The sequence below is a fragment of the Dendrobates tinctorius genome, unplaced genomic scaffold (assembly GCF_039654945.1).
Source record: "Dendrobates tinctorius isolate UK_male_01 unplaced genomic scaffold, ASM3965494v1 ptg000165l, whole genome shotgun sequence".
NCBI lineage: Eukaryota > Metazoa > Chordata > Amphibia > Anura > Dendrobatidae > Dendrobates > Dendrobates tinctorius.
The window spans coordinates 20,188,894-20,201,239 of record NW_027361832.1 but is presented as its reverse complement, the minus strand read 5'-3'; the positions used below and the strand labels follow the sequence as shown (position 1 = coordinate 20,201,239).

Genomic DNA, 12,346 nt, shown 5'->3' with positions numbered 1-12,346 from the left:
AGGGGATGATTTTTAGAGGACGTCCGGCCGGCAGAAGTAACGTCTTCTTCTGCAAAGAAGCTTGTGTAACTAACCCAATCAAACGGCTGCCCAGGACCCAAATTCAGTACTAGGAAGGAGCGGGAGGGAATTGGGGGTATTTTCCTGCTAAGGCACGCAAATATTAATGATAATAAGACAGACAGGACAGTCTGACACTTGCTGGCGCTGAGGCTGCAGGGGCAAATAGGAGGTGTGGCCATGTGCAAGCATATGTGCGTGCTCGCTTGCAAGTGACTGTGCGCTTCCTAGGTGTGGCGCGCTGCAGACAGTCAAAGGGGTTGTTCCCTTTCATTAAACGTTCTTCCCAGGTTGCAGGCTTTTAGAAAGCAACAAACCGCCCTGTACTCACCCTACCCGGGTCCACCGGAGAGTCTCACCGCTGCTCCAGGTCTGTGGCATTGGCTGCGACGCTGACGTCACGTCAGCAGCCGATCAGTGAGCTCAGCGGCTCTGAGCGGGGCGTTCTGCCTACAACCCCTTTAAGAGAGCCAGCAAAAAAGTGAAGAGAAAGGAAATTACAAAAGGGCCTCTTGCTGAGCACTGGCGATAAGTGAGACAGTCCAAAAAGGAGCGCCAGCCAGGCGTGATTAAGGAACAGGTGCGCTCCTTTAGACCGGGTTCATTTCCAGCTCTGCATTTTTTTCTTGCTGAGCACTGGACAGGGCAGCCGGCAGCCAGACTGCATAGTAGAAAAGCAGCAAGTGAGAAGCCTGTCTCTGCCTACGGCCACACCACCCTGAACACGCCCGATCTCGTCTGATCTCGGAAGCTAAGCAGGGTCGGGCCTGGTTAGTACTTGGATGGGAGACCGCCTGGGAATACCAGGTGCTGTAGGCTTTTGCTTTTTCCTTCCTTCCACCAGCAGGGGTCACTGTCCTCTATGCCTTTTTTCCATTCCCTTTCACAAGGGCACACATGCTTCTTTCCTCTTTTCATTTGCTTTCTCTCTTGCGCTATTTCGTCCGTGCAAACTGCCAGCATCCTTCTCATCACCGTGGGCCTCCAGCATTGTTGCTTATTTACTTTTAATACTAGGCTTCCTTTCAACAGGACCAGCGCCTCCCGCGGGCTTGGGGGCATCCGCCGGCAACCTGGAGGCCAGTTTACAGGCCGAAGCAAGCAGGACACCTTTGCAGGCAACACGACCCCCCTGAAGAGCAGCACACAGTCACTGGCAACCAGAATGGTGACCGGTCTGCAAACCCTGTCTTATGAGGAAAGGTTGCAGGATTTGGGAATGTTTAGTTTGCAAAAGAGAAGACTGAGAGGAGACTTAATAGCTGTCTACAAATATCTAAAGGGCTGTCACATTGTAGAAGGATCAACTTTATTCTCATTTGCACAAGGAAAGACTAGAAGCAATGGGATGAAACTGAATGGGAGGAGACACAGATTAGATATTAGAAAAAATTTTTTAACAGTTAGAGTGATCAATGAGTGGAACAGGCTGCCACGAGAAGTGGTGAGTTCTCCTTCAATGGAAGTCTTCAAACAGAGGCTGGACAGACATCTGACTGGGATGATTTAGCGAATCCTGCTTTGAGCAGGGGGTTGGACCAGATGGCCCAGGAGGTCCCTTCCAACTCTACGATTCTATGATTCTATCTCACCCTCTTCCTTCATTCGCTCCTGGACGTCTCAATCCGCCTCAAGTTGCGGCTGCTCCAGCTTGCGCCTTCTGTCACGTCCCCCCAGATGAATGGTTTAGCCTGCAGGAGACCCTGCGTGGAGCCATATTTAAAGACAAATGATGCTCGGGCCCTGCTGCGGCGCGTGGTTTCACTGCAAAACAAACAAAGACTGTAGGGGCGGCCCAGCCTTTGCATCGGCCCTTCGGAGCCCGCCTCCACATGGTCAGAGTTCTCGCCACCATGCGAGCCTGAGGCAGGCTGGCCAGGCGATGGACCAAGCCGTGTCTACTGGCCATACCACCCTGGATACGCCCGATCTCGTCCGAACTCGGAAGCAAAGCGGGGATGGGCTTGGACAGTACTTGGATGGGAGACCTCCTGGGAACACCGAGTGCTGTAGACCATTTTGATGACATTTTGCTCCCTGGCCCAGCTCGGCTAGTATACAGGGGCGCCTTATCAGACACCAACATTACCTAAGCTGGAAGCCCCAAGCCGCATAATGCCTCTGATGCCTCTGAGATGGTTTGCAGCTAGGGACGCTACCACGCCTCCTCGCATGCCTCACACCAAGCTCCTTGCCGCAGCTAAGAGTGCTTATTGACCCCTCGGCCTGCCTTCTGGAAATGAAGGCGTCATAAGCATCCTGGGCCGTTAAGGGGCCAGGCATTCAGCGGGCTCCCAGGGGATGATCTTTAGAGGCCGGCCGGCCGGCTGGCAGAAGTAACGTCTTCTTCTGCAAAGAAGCTTGTGTAACTAACCCAATCAGACGGCTGCCCAGGACCCAAATTCAGTACTAGTGTGGGGAGGAGGACCCCCATATAGTGTTTGGGCCGGAACCAAGGGGACCGCCATCAGAGTTATTGAAGGAAGCACAACAGGGGAATTACAAAGGGAGACATGCGACTGAGGTTGTCAGGGCAACAGGGGGAGGGGCTAGGGTAAAAGGAGCAGGGGACGCGCTGAAGTGGCAGTTGGGGAAGAGAGGGAGTGAAGGCAGGACACAGGGTGACTTGCAGGGGTACCGAGAGGAGCCTGCGAGGAGAAAGCGGCCGATTTACCGACAAGAGAGACGTGAGAGACTGTGCCCAGAGACTGCTCCCCGCTCCCGTTCTGAGAGAATTATCCCCGCTAAACCCCGCCTTAGAGAGAGAGGAACTATACCTCCGGTTGTGGCCGTGAGTACCGGTAACCAGGCCTCAGAGATCTGGGCCCTTCCCCCCAGCCTTCCCCCATCACGCCGACCCGGCCACCATTGGCCTCAAGATACGCCACCTTGTCACAGGCGGGATTAAAGGCTCGCTACCCTGGCTTAGGAAGAGACTCCTTGGTAAAGGACGGCTACAGGCCTTTCTGGGGAACTGCGTCATCACCGCGCGCCACCTCCATCATTTACTTCAGGGCCTGTTGAGACCCAACGGCATTGCTTTCTTCAGGGCCTGTTGCGCCCCAGCGGCAGTGTTTTCTTCAGGGCCTGTTGCACCCCAGCGGCAGCGTTTTCTTCAGGGCCTGTTGTGCCCCAGCGGAGGCGTTTTCTTCAGGGCCTGTTGCGCCCCAGCGGCAGCGTTTCCTTCAGGGCCTGTTGCGCCCCAGCGGCAGCGTTATCTTCAGGGCCTGTTGCGCCCCAATGTCCCCGTTTCCTTCAGGGCCTGTTGCGCCCCAGCGGCAGCGTTTCCTTCAGGGCTTGTTGCGCCCCAGCGGCAGCGTTTCCTTCAGGGCCTGTTGCGCCCCAACGTCCCCGTTTTCTTCAGGACCTGTTGCGCCCCAACGTCCTCGTTTTCTTCAGGGCTTGTTGCCCCCCAACGGAATTATTTTCTTCAGGGCCTGTTGCCCCCACCGACATCACTTTCCTCAGGACAGCCGCCTCAGCGACCTCAACGCGGCCACGCTACCGAACCCAGCAGTCCCTGGAAGGCTAAGTGAAACTATATTGGGTTAAGATTGTTGAGTCCCTGCGTGGACTGTTGGTGTTGTACTTATTCCTTGTTTTGTTCAGCCTAGCCCTTCGGCTAGGGTTTTATAAAAGTAATTTCGAAAACCACCATTCGTTTAGTGTCTCGTCACTGCATCCTGCGAACCTGTCCGACCCTACACTAGGAAGGAGCGGGAGGGAATTGGGGGCATTTTCCTGCTAAGGCACGCAAATATTAATGATAATAAGACAGACAGGACAGTCTGACACTTGCTGGCGCTGAGGCTGCAGGGGCAAATAGGAGGTGTGGCCATGTGCAAGCATATGTGCGTGCTCGCTTGCAAGTGACTGTGCGCTTCCTAGGTGTGGCGCGCTGCAGACAGTCAAAGGGGTTGTTCCCTTTCATTAAATGTTCTTCCCAGGTTGCAGGCTTTTAGAAAGCAACAAACCGCCCTGTACTCACCCTACCCGGGTCCACCGGAGAGTCTCACTGCTGCTCCAGGTCTGTGGCATTGGCTGCGACGCTGATGTCACGTCAGCAGCCGATCAGTGAGCTCAGCGGTTCTGAGCGGGGCGTTCTGCCTACAACCCCTTTAAGAGAGCCAGCAAAAAAGTGAAGAGAAAGGAAATTACAAAAGGGCCTCTTGCTGAGCACTGGCGATAAGTGAGACAGTCCAAAAAGGAGCGCCAGCCAGGCGTGATTAAGGAACAGGTGCGCTCCTTTAGACCGGGTTCATTTCCAGCTCTGCATTTTTTTCTTGCTGAGCACTGGACAGGGCAGCCGGCAGCCAGACTGCATAGTAGAAAAGCAGCAAGTGAGAAGCCTGTCTCTGCCTACGGCCACACCACCCTGAACACGCCCGATCTCGTCTGATCTCGGAAGCTAAGCAGGGTCGGGCCTGGTTAGTACTTGGATGGGAGACCGCCTGGGAATACCAGGTGCTGTAGGCTTTTGCTTTTTCCTTCCTTCCACCAGCAGGGGTCACTGTCCTCTATGCCTTTTTTCCATTCCCTTTCACAAGGGCACACATGCTTCTTTCCTCTTTTCATTTGCTTTCTCTCTTGCGCTATTTCGTCCGTGCAAACTGCCAGCATCCTTCTCATCACCGTGGGCCTCCAGCATTGTTGCTTATTTACTTTTAATACTAGGCTTCCTTTCAACAGGACCAGCGCCTCCCGCGGGCTTGGGGGCATCCGCCGGCAACCTGGAGGCCAGTTTACAGGCCGAAGCAAGCAGGACACCTTTGCAGGCAACACGACCCCCCTGAAGAGCAGCACACAGTCACTGGCAACCAGAATGGTGACCGGTCTGCAAACCCTGTCTTATGAGGAAAGGTTGCAGGATTTGGGAATGTTTAGTTTGCAAAAGAGAAGACTGAGAGGAGACTTAATAGCTGTCTACAAATATCTAAAGGGCTGTCACATTGTAGAAGGATCAACTTTATTCTCATTTGCACAAGGAAAGACTAGAAGCAATGTGATGAAACTGAATGGGAGGAGACACAGATTAGATATTAGAAAATTTTTTTTAACAGTTAGAGTGATCAATGAGTGGAACAGGCTGCCACGAGAAGTGGTGAGTTCTCCTTCAATGGAAGTCTTCAAACAGAGGCTGGACAGACATCTGACTGGGATGATTTAGCGAATCCTGCTTTGAGCAGGGGGTTGGACCAGATGGCCCAGGAGGTCCCTTCCAACTCTAAGATTCTATGATTCTATCTCACCCTCTTCCTTCATTCGCTCCTGGACGTCTCAATCCGCCTCAAGTTGCGGCTGCTCCAGCTTGCGCCTTCTGTCACGTCCCCCCAGATGAATGGTTTAGCCTGCAGGAGACCCTGCGTGGAGCCATATTTAAAGACAAATGATGCTCGGGCCCTGCTGCGGCGCGTGGTTTCACTGCAAAACAAACAAAGACTGTAGGGGCGGCCCAGCCTTTGCATCGGCCCTTCGGAGCCCGCCTCCACATGGTCAGAGTTCTCGCCACCATGCGAGCCTGAGGCAGGCTGGCCAGGCGATGGACCAAGCCGTGTCTACTGGCCATACCACCCTGGATACGCCCGATCTCGTCCGAACTCGGAAGCAAAGCGGGGATGGGCTTGGACAGTACTTGGATGGGAGACCTCCTGGGAACACCGAGTGCTGTAGACCATTTTGATGACATTTTGCTCCCTGGCCCAGCTCGGCTAGTATACAGGGGCGCCTTATCAGACACCAACATTACCTAAGCTGGAAGCCCCAAGCCGCATAATGCCTCTGATGCCTCTGAGATGGTTTGCAGCTAGGGACGCTACCACGCCTCCTCGCATGCCTCACACCAAGCTCCTTGCCGCAGCTAAGAGTGCTTATTGACCCCTCGGCCTGCCTTCTGGAAATGAAGGCATCATAAGCATCCTGGGCCGTTAAGGGGCCAGGCATTCAGCGGGCGCCCAGGGGATGATCTTTAGAGGCCGGCCGGCCGGCTGGCAGAAGTAACGTCTTCTTCTGCAAAGAAGCTTGTGTAACTAACCCAATCAGACGGCTGCCCAGGACCCAAATTCAGTACTAGTGTGGGGAGGAGGACCCCCATATAGTGTTTGGGCCGGAACCAAGGGGACCGCCATCAGAGTTATTGAAGGAAGCACAACAGGGGAATTACAAAGGGAGACATGCGACTGAGGTTGTCAGGGCAACAGGGGGAGGGGCTAGGGTAAAAGGAGCAGGGGACGCGCTGAAGTGGCAGTTGGGGAAGAGAGGGAGTGAAGGCAGGACACAGGGTGACTTGCAGGGGTACCGAGAGGAGCCTGCGAGGAGAAAGCGGCCGATTTACCGACAAGAGAGACGTGAGAGACTGTGCCCAGAGACTGCTCCCCGCTCCCGTTCTGAGAGAATTATCCCCGCTAAACCCCGCCTTAGAGAGAGAGGAACTATACCTCCGGTTGTGGCCGTGAGTACCGGTAACCAGGCCTCAGAGATCTGGGCCCTTCCCCCCAGCCTTCCCCCATCACGCCGACCCGGCCACCATTGGCCTCAAGATATGCCACCTTGTCACAGGCGGGATTAAAAGCTCGCTACCCTGGCTTAGGAAGAGACTCCTTGGTAAAGGACGGCTACAGGCCTTTCTGGGGAACTGCGTCATCACCGCGCGCCACCTCCATCATTTACTTCAGGGCCTGTTGAGACCCAACGGCATTGCTTTCTTCAGGGCCTGTTGCGCCCCAGCGGCAGTGTTTTCTTCAGGGTCTGTTGCACCCCAGCGGCAGCGTTTTCTTCAGGGTCTGTTGTGCCCCAGCGGAGGCGTTTTCTTCAGGGCCTGTTGCGCCCCAGCGGCAGCGTTTCCTTCAGGGCCTGTTGCGCCCCAGCGGCAGCGTTATCTTCAGGGCCTGTTGCGCCCCAATGTCCCCGTTTCCTTCAGGGCCTGTTGCGCCCCAGCGGCAGCGTTTCCTTCAGGGCTTGTTGCGCCCCAGCGGCAGCGTTTCCTTCAGGGCCTGTTGCGCCCCAACATCCCCGTTTTCTTCAGGACCTGTTGCGCCCCAACGTCCTCGTTTTCTTCAGGGCTTGTTGCCCCCCAACGGTATTATTTTCTTCAGGGCCTGTTGCCCCCACCGACATCACTTTCCTCAGGACAGCCGCCTCAGCGACCTCAACGCGGCCACGCTACCGAACCCAGCAGTCCCTGGAAGGCTAAGTGAAACTATATTGGGTTAAGATTGTTGAGTCCCTGCGTGGACTGTTGGTGTTGTACTTATTCCTTGTTTTGTTCAGCCTAGCCCTTCGGCTAGGGTTTTATAAAAGTAATTTCGAAAACCACCATTCGTTTAGTGTCTCGTCACTGCATCCTGCGAACCTGTCTGACCCTACACTAGGAAGGAGCGGGAGGGAATTGGGGGCATTTTCCTGCTAAGGCATGCAAATATTAATGATAATAAGACAGACAGGACAGTCTGACACTTGCTGGCGCTGAGGCTGCAGGGGCAAATAGGAGGTGTGGCCATGTGCAAGCATATGTGCGTGCTCGCTTGCAAGTGACTGTGCGCTTCCTAGGTGTGGCGCGCTGCAGACAGTCAAAGGGGTTGTTCCCTTTCATTAAATGTTCTTCCCAGGTTGCAGGCTTTTAGAAAGCAACAAACCGCCCTGTACTCACCCTACCCGGGTCCACCGGAGAGTCTCACTGCTGCTCCAGGTCTGTGGCATTGGCTGCGACGCTGATGTCACGTCAGCAGCCGATCAGTGAGCTCAGCGGCTCTGAGCGGGGCGTTCTGCCTACAACCCCTTTAAGAGAGCCAGCAAAAAAGTGAAGAGAAAGGAAATTACAAAAGGGCCTCTTGCTGAGCACTGGCGATAAGTGAGACAGTCCAAAAAGGAGCGCCAGCCAGGCGTGATTAAGGAACAGGTGCGCTCCTTTAGACCGGGTTCATTTCCAGCTCTGCAATTTTTTCTTGCTGAGCACTGGACAGGGCAGCCGGCAGCCAGACTGCATAGTAGAAAAGCAGCAAGTGAGAAGCTTGTCTCTGCCTACGGCCACACCACCCTGAACACGCCCGATCTCGTCTGATCTCGGAAGCTAAGCAGGGTCGGGCCTGGTTAGTACTTGGATGGGAGACCGCCTGGGAATACCAGGTGCTGTAGGCTTTTGCTTTTTCCTTCCACCAGCAGGGGTCACTGTCCTCTATTCCTTTTTTCCATTCCCTTTCACAAGGGCACACATGCTTCTTTCCTCTTTTCATTTGCTTTCTCTCTTGCGCTATTTCGTCCGTGCAAACTGCCAGCATCCTTCTCATCACCGTGGTCCTCCAGCATTGTTGCTTATTTACTTTTAATACTAGGCTTCCTTTCAACAGGACCAGCGCCTCCCGCGGGCTTGGGGGCATCCGCCGGCAACCTGGAGGCCAGTTTACAGGCCGAAGCAAGCAGGACACCTTTGCAGGCAACAAGACCCCCCTGAAGAGCAGCACACAGTCACTGGCAACCATCTCACCCTCTTCATTCATTCGCTCCTGGACGTCTCAATCCGCCTCAAGTTGCGGCTCCTCAAGCTTGCTCCTTCTGTCACGTCCCCCCAGATGAATGGTTTATCCTGCAGGAGACCCTGCGTGGAGCCATATTTAAAGACAAATGATGCTCGGGCCCTGCTGCGGCGCGTGGTTTCACTGCAAAACAAACAAAGACTGTAGGGGCGGCCCAGCCTTTGCATCGGCCCTTCGGAGCCCGCCTCCACATGGTCAGAGTTCTCGCCACCACGCGAGCCTGAGGCAGGCTGGCCAGGCGATGGACCAAGCCGTGTCTACTGGCCATACCACCCTGGATACGCCCGAACTCGGAAGCAAAGTGGGGATGGGCTTGGACAGTACTTGGATGGTAGACCTCCTGGGAACACCGAGTGCTGTAGACCATTTTGATGACATTTTGCTCCCTGGCCCAGCTCGGCTAGTATACAGGGGCGTCTTATCAGACACCAACATAAGCTGGAAGCCCCAAGCCGCATAATGCCTCTGATGCCTCTGAGATGGTTTGCAGCTAGGGACGCTACCACGCCTCCTCGCATGCCTCACACCGAGCTCCTTGCCGCGGCTAAGAGTGCTTATTGATCCCTCAGCCTGCCTTCTGGAAATGATGGCGTCATAAGCATCCTGGGCCGTTAAGGGGCCAGGCATTCAGCGGGCGCCCAGGGGATGATTTTTAGAGGACGTCCGGCCGGCAGAAGTAACGTCTTCTTCTGCAAAGAAGCTTGTGTAACTAACCCAATCAAACGGCTGCCCAGGACCCAAATTCAGTACTAGGAAGGAGCGGGAGGGAATTGGGGGTATTTTCCTGCTAAGGCACGCAAATATTAATGATAATAAGACAGACAGGACAGTCTGACACTTGCTGGCGCTGAGGCTGCAGGGGCAAATAGGAGGTGTGGCCATGTGCAAGCATATGTGCGTGCTCGCTTGCAAGTGACTGTGCGCTTCCTAGGTGTGGCGCGCTGCAGACAGTCAAAGGGGTTGTTCCCTTTCATTAAACGTTCTTCCCAGGTTGCAGGCTTTTAGAAAGCAACAAACCGCCCTGTACTCACCCTACCCGGGTCCACCGGAGAGTCTCACCGCTGCTCCAGGTCTGTGGCATTGGCTGCGACGCTGACGTCACGTCAGCAGCCGATCAGTGAGCTCAGCGGCTCTGAGCGGGGCGTTCTGCCTACAACCCCTTTAAGAGAGCCAGCAAAAAAGTGAAGAGAAAGGAAATTACAAAAGGGCCTCTTGCTGAGCACTGGCGATAAGTGAGACAGTCCAAAAAGGAGCGCCAGCCAGGCGTGATTAAGGAACAGGTGCGCTCCTTTAGACCGGGTTCATTTCCAGCTCTGCATTTTTTTCTTGCTGAGCACTGGACAGGGCAGCCGGCAGCCAGACTGCATAGTAGAAAAGCAGCAAGTGAGAAGCCTGTCTCTGCCTACGGCCACACCACCCTGAACACGCCCGATCTCGTCTGATCTCGGAAGCTAAGCAGGGTCGGGCCTGGTTAGTACTTGGATGGGAGACCGCCTGGGAATACCAGGTTCTGTAGGCTTTTGCTTTTTCCTTCCTTCCACCAGCAGGGGTCACTGTCCTCTATGCCTTTTTTCCATTCCCTTTCACAAGGGCACACATGCTTCTTTCCTCTTTTCATTTGCTTTCTCTCTTGCGCTATTTCGTCCGTGCAAACTGCCAGCATCCTTCTCATCACCGTGGGCCTCCAGCATTGTTGCTTATTTACTTTTAATACTAGGCTTCCTTTCAACAGGACCAGCGCCTCCCGCGGGCTTGGGGGCATCCGCCGGCAACCTGGAGGCCAGTTTACAGGCCGAAGCAAGCAGGACACCTTTGCAGGCAACACGACCCCCCTGAAGAGCAGCACACAGTCACTGGCAACCAGAATGGTGACCGGTCTGCAAACCCTGTCTTATGAGGAAAGGTTGCAGGATTTGGGAATGTTTAGTTTGCAAAAGAGAAGACTGAGAGGAGACTTAATAGCTGTCTACAAATATCTAAAGGGCTGTCACATTGTAGAAGGATCAACTTTATTCTCATTTGCACAAGGAAAGACTAGAAGCAATGGGATGAAACTGAATGGGAGGAGACACAGATTAGATATTAGAAAAAAATTTTTAACAGTTAGAGTGATCAATGAGTGGAACAGGCTGCCACGAGAAGTGGTGAGTTCTCCTTCAATGGAAGTCTTCAAACAGAGGCTGGACAGACATCTGACTGGGATGATTTAGCGAATCCTGCTTTGAGCAGGGGGTTGGACCAGATGGCCCAGGAGGTCCCTTCCAACTCTACGATTCTATGATTCTATCTCACCCTCTTCCTTCATTCGCTCCTGGACGTCTCAATCCGCCTCAAGTTGCGGCTGCTCCAGCTTGCGCCTTCTGTCACGTCCCCCCAGATGAATGGTTTAGCCTGCAGGAGACCCTGCGTGGAGCCATATTTAAAGACAAATGATGCTCGGGCCCTGCTGCGGCGCGTGGTTTCACTGCAAAACAAACAAAGACTGTAGGGGCGGCCCAGCCTTTGCATCGGCCCTTCGGAGCCCGCCTCCACATGGTCAGAGTTCTCGCCACCATGCGAGCCTGAGGCAGGCTGGCCAGGCGATGGACCAAGCCGTGTCTACTGGCCATACCACCCTGGATACGCCCGATCTCGTCCGAACTCGGAAGCAAAGCGGGGATGGGCTTGGACAGTACTTGGATGGGAGACCTCCTGGGAACACCGAGTGCTGTAGACCATTTTGATGACATTTTGCTCCCTGGCCCAGCTCGGCTAGTATACAGGGGCGCCTTATCAGACACCAACATTACCTAAGCTGGAAGCCCCAAGCCGCATAATGCCTCTGATGCCTCTGAGATGGTTTGCAGCTAGGGACGCTACCACGCCTCCTCGCATGCCTCACACCAAGCTCCTTGCCGCAGCTAAGAGTGCTTATTGACCCCTCGGCCTGCCTTCTGGAAATGAAGGCGTCATAAGCATCCTGGGCCGTTAAGGGGCCAGGCATTCAGCGGGCGCCCAGGGGATGATCTTTAGAGGCCGGCCGGCCGGCCGGCTGGCAGAAGTAACGTCTTCTTCTGCAAAGAAGCTTGTGTAACTAACCCAATCAGACGGCTGCCCAGGACCCAAATTCAGTACTAGTGTGGGGAGGAGGACCCCCATATAGTGTTTGGGCCGGAACCAAGGGGACCGCCATCAGAGTTATTGAAGGAAGCACAACAGGGGAATTACAAAGGGAGACATGCGACTGAGGTTGTCAGGGCAACAGGGGGAGGGGCTAGGGTAAAAGGAGCAGGGGACGCGCTGAAGTGGCAGTTGGGGAAGAGAGGGAGTGAAGGCAGGACACAGGGTGACTTGCAGGGGTACCGAGAGGAGCCTGCGAGGAGAAAGCGGCCGATTTACCGACAAGAGAGACGTGAGAGACTGTGCCCAGAGACTGCTCCCCGCTCCCGTTCTGAGAGAATTATCCCCGCTAAACCCCGCCTTAGAGAGAGAGGAACTATACCTCCGGTTGTGGCCGTGAGTACCGGTAACCAGGCCTCAGAGATCTGGGCCCTTCCCCCCAGCCTTCCCCCATCACGCCGACCCGGCCACCATTGGCCTCAAGATACGCCACCTTGTCACAGGCGGGATTAAAGGCTCGCTACCCTGGCTTAGGAAGAGACTCCTTGGTAAAGGACGGCTACAGGCCTTTCTGGGGAACTGCGTCATCACCGCGCGCCACCTCCATCATTTACTTCAGGGCCTGTTGAGACCCAACGGCATTGCTTTCTTCAGGGCCT

At 54.8% G+C, this 12,346-nt stretch overlaps 7 non-coding genes and 1 pseudogene across 7 annotated transcripts; all 8 read left to right on the top strand.

Moving 5' to 3' along the window:
• The first annotated feature begins 760 nt into the window (after positions 1–760).
• LOC141053591 (5S ribosomal RNA) lies at positions 761–879 on the top strand. Its single transcript, XR_012221211.1, has one exon. It is a non-coding gene; the product is annotated as a 5S ribosomal RNA (ribosomal RNA).
• Positions 880–1,956: 1,077 nt separating this feature from the next.
• LOC141053390 (5S ribosomal RNA) lies at positions 1,957–2,076 on the top strand. Its single transcript, XR_012221129.1, has one exon. It is a non-coding gene; the product is annotated as a 5S ribosomal RNA (ribosomal RNA).
• Positions 2,077–4,417: 2,341 nt separating this feature from the next.
• LOC141053582 (5S ribosomal RNA) lies at positions 4,418–4,536 on the top strand. Its single transcript, XR_012221210.1, has one exon. It is a non-coding gene; the product is annotated as a 5S ribosomal RNA (ribosomal RNA).
• Positions 4,537–5,613: 1,077 nt separating this feature from the next.
• On the top strand, positions 5,614–5,733 carry LOC141053389 (5S ribosomal RNA). The gene has a single exon (XR_012221128.1). It is a non-coding gene; the product is annotated as a 5S ribosomal RNA (ribosomal RNA).
• A 2,341-nt stretch (positions 5,734–8,074) lies between these two features.
• On the top strand, positions 8,075–8,193 carry LOC141053570 (5S ribosomal RNA). The gene has a single exon (XR_012221209.1). It is a non-coding gene; the product is annotated as a 5S ribosomal RNA (ribosomal RNA).
• A 650-nt stretch (positions 8,194–8,843) lies between these two features.
• LOC141053581 (5S ribosomal RNA) lies at positions 8,844–8,953 on the top strand (annotated as a pseudogene).
• Positions 8,954–9,988: 1,035 nt separating this feature from the next.
• LOC141053306 (5S ribosomal RNA) lies at positions 9,989–10,107 on the top strand. Its single transcript, XR_012221052.1, has one exon. It is a non-coding gene; the product is annotated as a 5S ribosomal RNA (ribosomal RNA).
• A 1,077-nt stretch (positions 10,108–11,184) lies between these two features.
• LOC141053388 (5S ribosomal RNA) lies at positions 11,185–11,304 on the top strand. Its single transcript, XR_012221127.1, has one exon. It is a non-coding gene; the product is annotated as a 5S ribosomal RNA (ribosomal RNA).
• Positions 11,305–12,346: the final 1,042 nt, after the last annotated feature.